General features: G+C 38.3%; 1 protein-coding gene across 2 annotated transcripts in view; it reads left to right on the top strand.

The window, feature by feature from the left end:
- The window catches only part of DTHD1 (death domain containing 1), a 67,509-nt gene that overhangs the window by 45,332 nt on the left and 9,361 nt on the right, over positions 1-12,816 (top strand). The gene's annotated exons all lie outside the window — the stretch shown is intronic.

Genomic DNA, 12,816 nt, shown 5'->3' with positions numbered 1-12,816 from the left:
TAGGAGAGTGATATGATCAAGTTTTGTTAGCAACATTACTACGACAGCCTATAAGGATAAACTAGAAATGGATGAGCTTAGCAATAGTAAAATAAAGAGCTAATGAAATAGTCCACAGAAGAGAGTGTGATAGCCTATGTAAGATCATGACAGTAAAGACAGCAAGAAAAGAACAGAGTTAGAGAGAGACTCAGGATTTGAGATCAACAGGTCTTGGTGATAGAGTGAACGCGTGTGGGACTGGGTGGCAGGAGAATATTGGCAGATAGAGGAAGTTGTGAAGGGGATTTCCAAGGTTGCTCTCAGTACACTGGTTTGAGCTACTGTCCTGTGATGTAATACAGAGTTTGTTGATTTTACTTTGGAAGTGTTGTTTAAACTTGCATTTCATGTTCAGTCCCTCTAATATTGCCCTAACACACAGACAATACCAACATTTTCCTTGGAGGCCTATCACTAGTTCCCTTATCTGCCTTAGGCTGCCTTCCTCACAATTGACAGCTTGATTTTTCTCAAAAACAAATAGGATTTTATCACTCTTCCAAAACTTCTCATTGGATGTCTATTGATTAAAAGTCCAAGCCAGTTACCATGGCATATAGGGCCCATTACAAACTCCCACAGCTCATCGTCATAACCTTTTAATATTACATTTCCCCAACTAACAAATTTTGCTCCAGTTCTACTTAAAGCCTCACTTCTCTTCAAGACTCTTCCCACGGGCTGCCATTGTGACAGAAATGACTCCACACTTAACCCTATTATCCCCTCTTTAGGAGAAGTCTTTAAATTTTCCAGGCAGTATTAGACACTGCACTGTATCTGTAACTAAAGCATTTTGAATATATATATATAACATATATATATTATAAATATAAACATATGGTCCATTATAATTTTTATTTATATAAAAATCATGGTAATGGTAACAATGACGAATACCTACTAAATTATTCCCTGCTAGTAACTTGACAAAGCATTTACACATTAACTTATTTATTGAAAAAAAAAACCTTAAATAAAGGTTTCTTCATTTAAGAAACTGAAGCATAGAGAAGTTTTCCCCAAGGGGAAATGGCAAAGCTACTGTTTGAAACCAAGTTTGTCTGATTTCAGTGGCGACACTCCTAACATTATACTCTACTGTCTGCTTTTGAGACTGAGTTCCTCAGGGCTGAGAGCACTGCTCATTCAATTTTGTAATCCCTTCCCCGAGGATGCATTCAATAATGTTTTGCTGAACTCTTTAATGAATAAATGAAAGCATGCTGGGGAAACTGAAAAAGCAATTGAAGGTGGAGTTTTAATAGCTGACAGAAGCCTTACCTGTTTTCTTCCCAGCTAGCAGTTCCATTTAGCAGAAGCCTTTCTTGACTTTAAAGGAATGACTAATAGGATTTCACACACTGTGGCAAGACCTGGGAGGGAGACATTTGGTGTGCGGCTGTGCAGGCCTTTCCCAGAAACATTCAGATTACTCTTTCTATAAAAGTATTTCTAGCTATGATCCGAAAAGCCAAACCAAAACAAAATATCAGGATTTTTTTTCTTTTCATTCTTCAGACAGAGTCTCGCTCTGTCACCCAGACTGGAGTGCAGTGACATGATCTCATCTCACTGCAATCTCTGCCTACTGGGTTTAAGCAATTCTCCTGTCTGAGCCTCCCGAGTAGCTGGGATTACAGGTGCCTGCCACGTCACCTGGCTAATTTTTGTATTTTTAGTAGAGACAGGATTTCACCATATTGGTCAGACTGGTCTCGAACTCCTGACCTCAGGTGATCCACCTGCCTTGGCCTCCCAAAGTGCGGGGATTACAGGTGTGAGCCACCGCACCTGGCCCAGGATTTTTTTTAAATCTGCTATAATAACCTAGAAAGAATTATGCTAAGAGTTAAATAGGCACAGGAATAAATAGGGACAGGATTAAAGTGGAGTGACAAAACCTATGGGTATTATAATCTAAAAGTGGAACAATAAAGAGAGGAGGTTAATATTAATGCAAGTTCTGGCAATGCTGTATATCTTTCTTTGATTTGTTGAGCTGCTTTAAGAAGTAATAGCGTCTTCCACGTAGCTGCATTTATGGGTCAAGGACATCTGCTCTTGACAAAATTACTTGGAATACTGAGCAAAATCTTATGCATTTTAACAATTATTTAGATTTATGGAGCGCTTGCACATTTGAAGTGCTTTATGTGCATTACAACATTTAATCCTCATGGCAACCTCATGTGGTGCACCTACTTTGCCCATTTAGTAGGTAAAAAATGAAAATAGAGACATGCATTTAGAAATCAGATTTATCTATTCCAGACTGCTTTTGATAATTTTTCTTCACTGCCTCCATATATATTCCATTTATATTTTCTGAAATATCTAGATCTTTGCCCACTTTATATCTGTACACATTCCTGGAAGCCCCTTCCTTCTATCTGTCTCCACTCCTTAGATTCTTTGGAGTTATTTGAATTCATCCATCTGGTTACCAGGGGCCTAAAGCTGTCTTCTTTTGTCCAATCAAGGACTGAGAAATTTATCAATCCCCCCTCCCCTTGAAAAAACCATAAAGAGATTGATGTTATAAAAGAGTGATTTTCTAAGAAGCAAGCAACTGAAAAAATAATGAAGAAGCAAAATATAAAGCTGGCTGCATAAAAAAATGTGCATGGGTTTGAAGCAAAGATCTGAGCTAAACAAAGCTACAGATCTACACTGCTTCCGTGATTGGTAGTGGCCCGATTTTGTTTCCAAATCTAATTTCTGTATTTACCTCCAAGTAAGACCACTATTGGTCAGCACTTCTTGCTCTTAACTCTGTTCTTATTTTGTTCCACAGCAATCTTACTTCTCTGTGGATTTGTGCTGATTTCCAGACCTCTCTATGTGGAGGTACTTCCTTTCATTTTGAGGGCCAAACATTTCTGCCTAGGTTTTCAGGAAGTTCTACACTGTGCAATTATAAGAAAGTTCACAAAGACAACAACAGATTATTGGTGGATGCTGGTACTGGGATCTTTTAATGGATTTATTTAGAAAAAAACCGTGTGTGTGTGTGTGTCCACGTGTGCGCGCCTGTGGGCATGCACGTAAGCACGTGCAAATACTTAAATACACACAGAAACAGAGAAAATATACAATGAACCTACATGGACCCACCTCCCATCACTTTCTGCCATACTTATTTTGTCTAGTACCCTGGTTTGTGGGTTTGTTTTGCTGGAGTATTTTAAAGCAAATCACAGGTACAATATCATTTTATGTGTAAATACTTCACAATGCTTCTCTAAGAGGTAAAAACTTTAAAAAAAGACATATGACCACATTACTATTGCTACACCTAATAAAATTAGTAATTACTACACTATATCAGCTACTGCCCAGCCCCTATTCCCTATTTTCCTACTGACTCAATATTTTTTTTCCTTTTGCAGTTGATTTGTTCAAAAACAATGTCCAATCAGGGCCTACACATTGCATGTGGGTTCATTTGTTGAATTACTGATGTAGGCCCTGTCATTTGTAGACATTATCTCAATCAGTTAGAGACTTCAGTAAGAGAGTTTAGTTTATTGGCTCAGCTTGCAGGACCTCACAGGAGCAGAGCCTGCATGAGGACCCAGACTACAAGGTCGTTTTTCTTTTATGCTTTACCAGCTTCCTTCTATTCCTTGGGCAAGCCAGATCCTTGTTTTCCTTATGTCCACCACTTTTACCACTATGTCATCCTGCCTGTCATTTCCTTTGTACCTTTAGAGTGTTTGGCAAATCTAGATCTTTCGAAGAGCCAGTTAGGAGGGAGGGTCATACCTTTTGCCGAAACTAAGCTTTGGAATAGAACTTCTGGATAGTGGTTTTTCTCTTTACCTAAAATTTTCAGCTCCTGAGTCAGAAGCTGGCTTCCTCAGCCATCTTGATTTTGAATGCTTTGCCACTTCTGAACAGTTTAGTGTTTTTCTGTTCTATCCATATGGTGACATCAGCTCTTAGTTCATTGTCAGAGCAGAGATGACAGCCGTTCCTCGAGCAGGAGAGCTCCAGTTTTTTCCGGCTTAAGTTATGAGTTCATGCTCCTTGCATTTTGTTTATGACTTATCATCCATACCCCCTAAAATGTTATCTGTACAGTTTTGAAAGACAAAAATACTTCTCATAGAAGTTTACACTGAATGATATGACTCACAGCAAATAAAAGGGTTGCTTGGTTATACTGCTGTTTCCCAAATTTTGGAATTGCAGGTGCTGTTTTAGTACCATATACACACCAGTTTTAAATAAAAAGGAATCGAAACAGTGAAACAATGTTCTCTTTTTAAACTTTTCTCTAATCTGAGTAGAACTCAGGTTGTTGTTAACATGTTTTCACATCTCCTTAACAATTGCAAAGCTTTCTTTCTGACAGAGAATAGCTCTTGGGTTCAGAGATCTTTGCTGGCAACCGAATTTAATAATATTGTTATGTTTTAATTGTATTTTTAAGGTTTTCTTGTGTTTATATAGATGAAATTGTTTTCCCACTTACCATTTAAATAGAAGCGTTTCTTTTAAAATGTATTTATGTAGGCAACAAATATGTTTTAAAAATATATTAATAACCAGTACTATTTTGAGCACTTATTACATATGATACCCTAATTTCAGATACATGATATAACTCAATGCCTCTTTCTAATGGCATTGTATATCCTTACTTTTAAAAGGAGGAGACTGAGGCACAAGGGATTACTTTGCTTAAGGTTTAAAGTTTAATGAATAATATGTTAGCAGTTGAGCTCTTTACCTCCATCTAATACTACTACCAAGTCAGTAAAATTGATATATGTAAATAGTAAGCATAGTGCCAGAGGTACTGAAGTGACTGAGTAGAAATTTCCACATTACAACCTTCATGTTACATACAAATGTTAAAGTTACAAATACAGGATCTGGATTCTTACTGATGTCAGTTTAAATGTTGTATTTGTCATTTAGCATATATGTTTTAGTCAAATAATTTTATCTTTCTAAACTTGTTTCCTCCTTTGTACAATAAGCATAATAACCTCACAAGGATGGGTGTGTATGTTTATGCTGGACTATATACCATATTATACTGTCAAGGTTCTATAACATACTTTAAGTTTTTAGAGTAATCCCTGGTACATGGCAATTATAGTAGCTGGTATTATTATCTGGAGGAAGTATTATTTATTGTTAGAGCTTCAGATAGACCTCAGTTTCATGATTAGTTTTGCCATATCCTAGCCATATTACCTTGGAGAAGTTACATCTGTGAAATGGGGATAATAACACCACAAACCATTGTTATGGGTTTGCAATGATATAGTAACAAGTTCATCCTCACTTAATACTTACATAAGCTTTTATTTGATTTGTGATTATGTTGAACACATAACTACAGCGCAAAGCTTTTATGGTAGCATTAATTTTTGTACCAGATTACTTTCTTGATCAATATAATGTCTAGCTTGTTTATAATGTAAAATCATTAAGAATTGTATGAGTCATACATTATAAAATTCAGCATACCCTTTACTGTTATGCAACAAATCAGCTCAAGTTAAGCAAAACTTGAGGTCATGCATCATAAAATTTGGCATACCCTTTACTGTTATTATTGTTTACCCTAGAGCACTTATACATGAAGACATTCTAATAGGTGATTATTGTGATGTCTGTGTAGGATTTTTCTGATAAATAAATCTTTTATTTTGTTACTAAAATACATACAGGTAAAAGTGATAAGATTATAATAAAGTAAATAAACCTTTACTATTATGCAATAAATGAGCTCAAATTAAGCAAAACTTGAGCTCATTTATTGCATAATAGTAAAGGGTATGCTGAATTTTATAATGTATGACTCATACAATTCTTAATGATTTTACATGATAAACAAGTTATGATTTTACATTATAAACTAAGTAAGCATTGCCATTTGCTTATGGCGACGCTTACTTAGTTGAAGAGGTCTATATGCAAAATAAATACAAAGTACAGTAAGCAGGAAAAGTCAGGACTTACAATATCCTAAATGATTCTGGTAAAAATCCATGCTCAAGGTACACAGAAAAGTACTAATTATATATACTTTCTTAGTCTATTGTTAATCCTATCACTTTTACCTGTAGTCTTTTAGTAAGAAAAGACTTATTTCCAGAAAATCCTCCAGTATGTACGTGGGAATGAGAAGAGTGTGAGGTTAGGGCAGCTGGATGAAAGAGCTATTGCCACAGATATCACAATAATAACCTATTAGAATGTCTTCATGCATAAGTGCTCTAGGGTAAATAATAAAATTAATAAAAACAGCGTGTCATTTTCTTTCATTGATTGTATAAAATTGATGCTTAGCTACAAGGCTATGTGGCATCCATGCCAAATGTTGCTAAAAGTATCAGAAAATTCTTACCGTGTTCCTTTACAGAAAAATTTGCTCTGTGCTAGAGTTCCCAAGAACTGGGAAGCAGTAGAAATTGCAGAGGACAAACTCTACAACTTCTTATGCCAAATGGCAATAGTATTGTTTCAGTTGCCCTTGAAATCAGTGACCACACAAGGAACAATTAAAAATAGGGCATTCTGGCCGGGCGCAGTGGCTCACGCCTGTAACCTAAGCACTTTGGGAGGCCAAGGTGGGCTGCTCACCTGAGGTCAGGAGTTCAAGGCTGAGGCAGGAGAAACACTTGAACCCGGGAGGCAGAGGTCGCAGTGAACCGAGATCATGTCATTGCACTCCAGCCTTGGCTACAAGAGTAAGACTCTGTCTCAAAAAATAAAATAAAATAAAATAAAATAAAATAAAAATAAATAATAATATTGCTCTAGTATTCAAAGGTAGCATTTTATTTTTTCTGCTTAGCCCTTCAAAATATGAGTAAAATGGTGGGAAGGATTTACCATTTTCCCGACTGTCCCCTTTCTAACTTTCACCTTAGGTTTTACTGGGTGGGTATCGTGCGGAGCCCTATTATGTTTGCTGTGCTCCCTATGATGACCTGTGTTCATTCTTTGCGGCTGGGAAGGCACAATGATGACGAGATATCACCAAACAAATCAGCCCTAAAGCTGGTCCACAATGGCAATTGTCTTTCTGCTGCATTGTCTTTCACTCTTGTTTTCATGCACATGTTTCTACAGTGACATCAGCTTAGTCAGTGCCAGTACCACCCCAAAGCTCCCTGAAAGCACATTACAATGAGGGTGAGTCCCGGCCAGGCTGAAGTATTGAGCTTCTTTCCAGTCCCAAGCACTGTCAGAGACTAGTGTGGTTAGCCCTCGACCAGGAGACCGATCACACTTGATTCTTGACATTGCATCTATCACAGAGGAAAACAGTAAGAGCTCCCCATCTTCCACACAATGTTTTTTAATTTTCATTTTTTTTAATGAAAGGCAGATGAGGTAACCAAGGAGAAAGCAATTTTTATATAACTCAGATTTGAGCTCAGGGTCAATGCTGAGAGTTCCAGACATGCCCCATAAGTGTGCAGAGAAGGAAGCAGCCTAGAAAGTTATTTGTGTAAAAGCCGAGGTGTTCCTGGGGTAAGAAATGGACCTGAGTTTCAGAAATAACTGCGTATATGAGATATAACTTGACAGAATTCTGTATGCAGGGGAGTTAGGATGGTTTTACCTAAAAATGCATGCGCATATGTTAAAAATTTAGCATATAAATTCATTAAATACATATGAATGTATTAAATATTGCATGTTAAGTATATAATATGTAATATAAATATACATTATTATATACCATAATTATATATAGTATATGTTACATATATGTGAAATACACAAATATATATTATATCATACACTGAAAGCTCTAGTCATCGGGGGCCAGCAAGTGTTTAGAGGCGAACACTGCAGCTATTGGTAAAATCTATCTTCCAGTTCCACTCCTTAGATGCATGGTTATGTCTGAAGGAAAAAGTTTTAATTGAAAAACAGAAGGCCTATTTTATTTAGTTCTGTGGCATACCAAGGCACAGTCAATATTACTTTAATGTCATGTGACATGAGGGGTAGGAAGCCACTTCCTTTATCCTATCATGTTTTACCACACAGCTCACATACCAGGAGAGCTTAGGGTGGCCACTAACAGAGAACTGCTTCCCTTGGGAGAGAAGCAGGAGAGATCAAGAGCTCCATATAAAGCAGGTGCAGTGGGATCACTGCTGGTGGGACCCAGGAGAGCAGCAGTAGTGCAGCAGCTGTGCGAACCTGCGGAAACCACAGATGTCAGCTGGACCTACGCGGTACCATGAGAGCAAAACTGAAAGACAGGTAGAAACCATCATGGCATGCTATGTGGACAGATGCATGGGGAGAAGCTGCTGTGCCCACAGAAGGAGTGTGGAGGGCTGCATGGTCCAGCTGAGCACTGGAGGGCACCTAGTGGAACAGTGTGGATACCAAGAGAGTAAAGCCCATGGAACTGCCAGAAATACTTGAGAAAACTTTGCCAGAAGCTGAAATTTCTGCATGAGAAGATGGGCCCCAGAGCTAGGTCATCTGCATGACTCCTGTGAGGTAATTTATGAAATTATTTAATATAAATTAATATTTTTATTACTACATCCCTATAGATTTAGGTAAGGTGAAGCAATCTGAAGTTTACTTTTGTCCTGATGTGACATTAGAAATCTTCACATTAGAAATCTTCATCACTTTTTGGATAAAGATATTTCTTTCATTCTTCCATGCATTCATTGGGATACATTTATAGATAGGGGTGCTAGTTGAGAATTCATGTAGAGTTTGATACTTGATTAGCTTTTTCTATGTGCCCTCAGCCTCAGCATCAGAATCACCCAGTTGCTTATTCCAAATGTGGCCTTATCTGAGACCAGTTGAATCCAAGTGTGAGCTTCCCTTTTTTGCCCTTTTCTCAAGGTTCATTGTCAGGAACACTCAGGTTTGAGAACGACTGCCTACTTTTCTTTTTTTCGGGTTTTTCTTTTTTTTTCTTTCAGACAGTGTCTCACTCTGTCACCCAGGCTGGAGTGCAGTGGCACGATCTCGGCTCACTGCAACCTTGGCCTCCCGGGATCAAGCAATTCTCTTGCCTCAGACTCCTGAGTAGCTGGGACTACAGGTGTGCACCACCACACCTGGCTAATTTTTGCATTTTTAGTAGAGACAGGGTTTCACCATGTTGGCCAGGCTGATCTTGAACTCCTGACCTCAGGTGATCCACCCGCCTCGGCTTCCCAAAGTGCTGGGATTACAGGCGTGAGCCACCATGCTCAGCCCACTGCTTAATTTTCTTAGCGAACAGAAAACTAAACGCCTCGTGAAAGAGTGGTAGACAGGGTGTAAGGCATGTGTTTCTCAAAAAGCAGCAGAGATCTGAAATGTGTTCTGTAGGAAATGGTGGAAGAAATCTTCATGGATACATAAAAACCTTGCTGTGCAGATTGTGTGAACAGCTAAAACTGCTGACCTTAAATGTATGATGATAACAATCCTTGTGACTGTCCATGGAGGGCCATTCTGGCTATGAAGTATTTATTAAAGGTATGATGTGCTGAACATGTGGCAAATGTAAGTACTGATATAAAAGAAGATGCAGAAGAGGACACAATAAATCACTGAGTGTCTAATTGGGGAGAGAAAACAACACATATGAATGGCATTAACAACAATAAAATATTAAGCTGTTAGATAAATTGTGTGATAGTATAGTGCATAAATTCCCAAATAAGAAATAATTTATAAAAGAGGTAGAATTTGACCAGTTCCTTGAAAATATGGCAGGATTTGAAGGGGCATATCATTTAAATTGAGAGACGATATCATCATGTGAATACAAACTTTTTTTTAAGTTTTTTGAGAGTGGGGGTGTCACTCTGTCATGAAAGCTGGAGTGCAATGGCCTGATTTCAGCTAAGTGCAACCTCTGCCTCCCAGGCTCAGGTGATCCTCCTACCTCAGCCTCCCAAGTAGCTGAGACCACAGGAGTGAGCCACTACACCTGGCTACTTTTTTGTATTTTTTTTGTAGAGATGAGGTCTTGCTGTGTTGTCCAGGCTGGTGTCAAACTCCTGAGCTAAAGATATTCTCCTGCCTCAGCCTCCCAAGGTGCTGGGATTAGAAGCATGAGCTACTGCCCCCAGCCAATAAAATATTTTTTACCACTTTGTGTGTATAACACCTTATCTACTATGATGTCTAACATATACAGGAATGAGATATACTTTCCTGGCCTTCAAAAACGTTAAGTCTATCGAGTAAAGGGAAAACTGATAAGGCTGGATCTTGGAGCACTGAAAAGCCCCAAGGAGGGTAAAAACTTTTGGAGGTTCCTTGGGAAATAACACTGGGTAATAGAGTAGATGTAACCAAGTCCAGTTTGTTGAGTTGCACACAAAAGATCAAACTTTCTCACCTATGAGTTCAAGTAAACAATGGTTTACTTAGCTTTAAGAATTCAATACAGGGCTATAATTAGGGAGCATGGAAAGAGTAGTCCGTAATCAAAGGAATCCTAACGATAGTGGCTATAAAACTCAAGACACTCATACCTCTTTCTGGTGTAGGTGCCTGTCTTTTGTTTCAACTTTTTCAATGACTTCTAAATAGATAAGGCTTGCATTGTGCTTAGCAGCATAAATAAGACACATCTGTACATATCTGAATTGCTTATATTTTTATACTGATGCCCTCAAGAGGCTTATAATTCAGGTAAATCTGCCACATAAGCCCCACTATACCCATTTAAATGTGGATTGTGCAGCAAGGAAACAGTTTATAGAGAGCTGGAGAGTCACGTTTAAATTTGTCCAGCATTTCTCCAGAGCAGTGACATGTTGCAAGTGGCATTTAAGATATGGTAGGTGGCAAATTAAAATATGCAACATTAACATAAAACAGATTACTTGAGAGGAATAAGAAATATTACTTTCACAAAAAGAACCTGAGAAAATGTAATCGAATGGCACCTTTTGTTGTTGTTGTTTTGAAGGGAAAGCAGTTTTGCTAACCAAATGCTAGCACTTGGGGGAATGGCCAAGCTAATGCCTTCAAATGACCATTTCAACATTTTGGGCAGAGTGAAGGAGTTTAAGAAGGAAAAGGTGTGGAAAGCATGCAGGAGTCATGCAGGAGAGTGCAGGTCTGAGTGTCTTGTTGTAACGGCGATCTGGAGTGATGACCCATCTGGAGGTCCAGTATGTGTGATCCTGACTTCAGCCTGGTAGTGGTGGGCTGTTTGTAACTCCCCCTAATAGGGAGGATTCCACAGCTTGGTCTCTCTGCCTGGTTTGTTTCAAGATTGGCCCCTGGAATTTCTAAGCAAGCACATAATTAGATAAGCAAGCATGGTTCACAGAAGTGCCTGGTGGCAAAGGGAGAAACAAACAGTTTCAAAGTATATTTCAAGACTAAAAGCAAGAAAAGAAAAATAAAAGTTTTAAAATGCATTTTGAGGTTGGGATACTCAGTTACAGAGTTAGACTTGGAAAACTGTGGAATAGAACCTCCAAGTAAAAACTAAACAATAACTAGAGAAGTGCCTTTAAAAGCATCTTTTGATTGCAAGGAGGCAAGAGAGCAAAGTGGGGGGAAATGAGAGCTGTTTCTGCTAAGGAAGGCATCCAGTGAGCCACATAGGGATGCTGGGAACCTGTGAGAGGGGAGACTGCATGAGGCCAAATGTTGGCTGACTGTTCGGCTTGTAGCTGACCCTGAGCACGAGGGAGGTTGAAAAGGTAGTGTGCAAAGCAAAAAGAGGGCACAGACCAAAATCATGCAAAAAAGGCTTGGGGGCATGGAGAGGAGGAAAATGAAAGTGAAGGGAAAAGAAGGCAACGTTGAAAATCCTTTATGAACGGGCCACATAGGAGACCAACACAGTGCGTGGAAGTCTAAAAAGAGCCTGAGCTACCCCAATTCACTGCTTCTATGGTTGTGCATCAGGTGAAGTATTTGAATTGCAATTTCATGTACATGAAAAAAAATTTAAACACTGGAACCATTCTGTGTGCATCAAAATGCGATGAGACATCTGTGAACAAAGAGTTATGGAGGGGAAATCTACTGATATAAGGAAAAGTCTCAGTATGTATCTCTTGTCCAAGGCCATGGGCCCTTTGATGGGAATGATACAATCTGCTGCATTATTTAAATTAGTATTTCTCTCTCAATATTTTCAGGGGTTCAAACACATAGTTGATGCCTTGAAAATTATATGCATTTATTTGGCAGTGCTACAGTATAATAACATACTTCAACTCATGCTATGTTTCTTAGTTTTTTCCCATTAAAACTTCTTAATGGAAGTTTTATATGCTTCCATGTTTCTGTAATATTTGTGACAAGAATGCCTATAAAATATGATATTCAGATTCAACTAACTTGTATTAGAGTGCTCAGTGGGAAGCGGTATGCTACTCATTAACATGTAACACTTACATCATCCTTGTATCACTGCTGTGAAATAAGCTTTAAAAAACGTTTTGACATACAGTAATTATAGATTCACAAGAAGTTGCAAAATATAGTACAGAGAAGTTCAATGTATTCTTTACCCAGATTTCCTTAGTGGTTGCATTTTAGATAACTATGGCAAGATATCAAAACCAGGAAGTTGACATCGATACAACATTTATGTATAGTTCTCTGGCATTTTATCAGGTGTAGATTTATGCAACTACCACATTCAAGATATAGAACTATTCTATTACCAAAAAGATCCCTTTTGTGCTCCCTCACCCCTTCCCCCTTCATCAGTAACCCTTGGCAATCACTAATCTGTTCTACATCTTTATAATCTTGTAATTTCAAGAATGTGATATAATCAGAATACATAAC

This window comes from Nomascus leucogenys, chromosome 20, assembly GCF_006542625.1.
Source record: "Nomascus leucogenys isolate Asia chromosome 20, Asia_NLE_v1, whole genome shotgun sequence".
Classification (NCBI taxonomy): domain Eukaryota; kingdom Metazoa; phylum Chordata; class Mammalia; order Primates; family Hylobatidae; genus Nomascus; species Nomascus leucogenys.
Note: the sequence above shows the minus strand (reverse complement) of the source record. Positions and strands in the feature narration are given on the sequence as shown.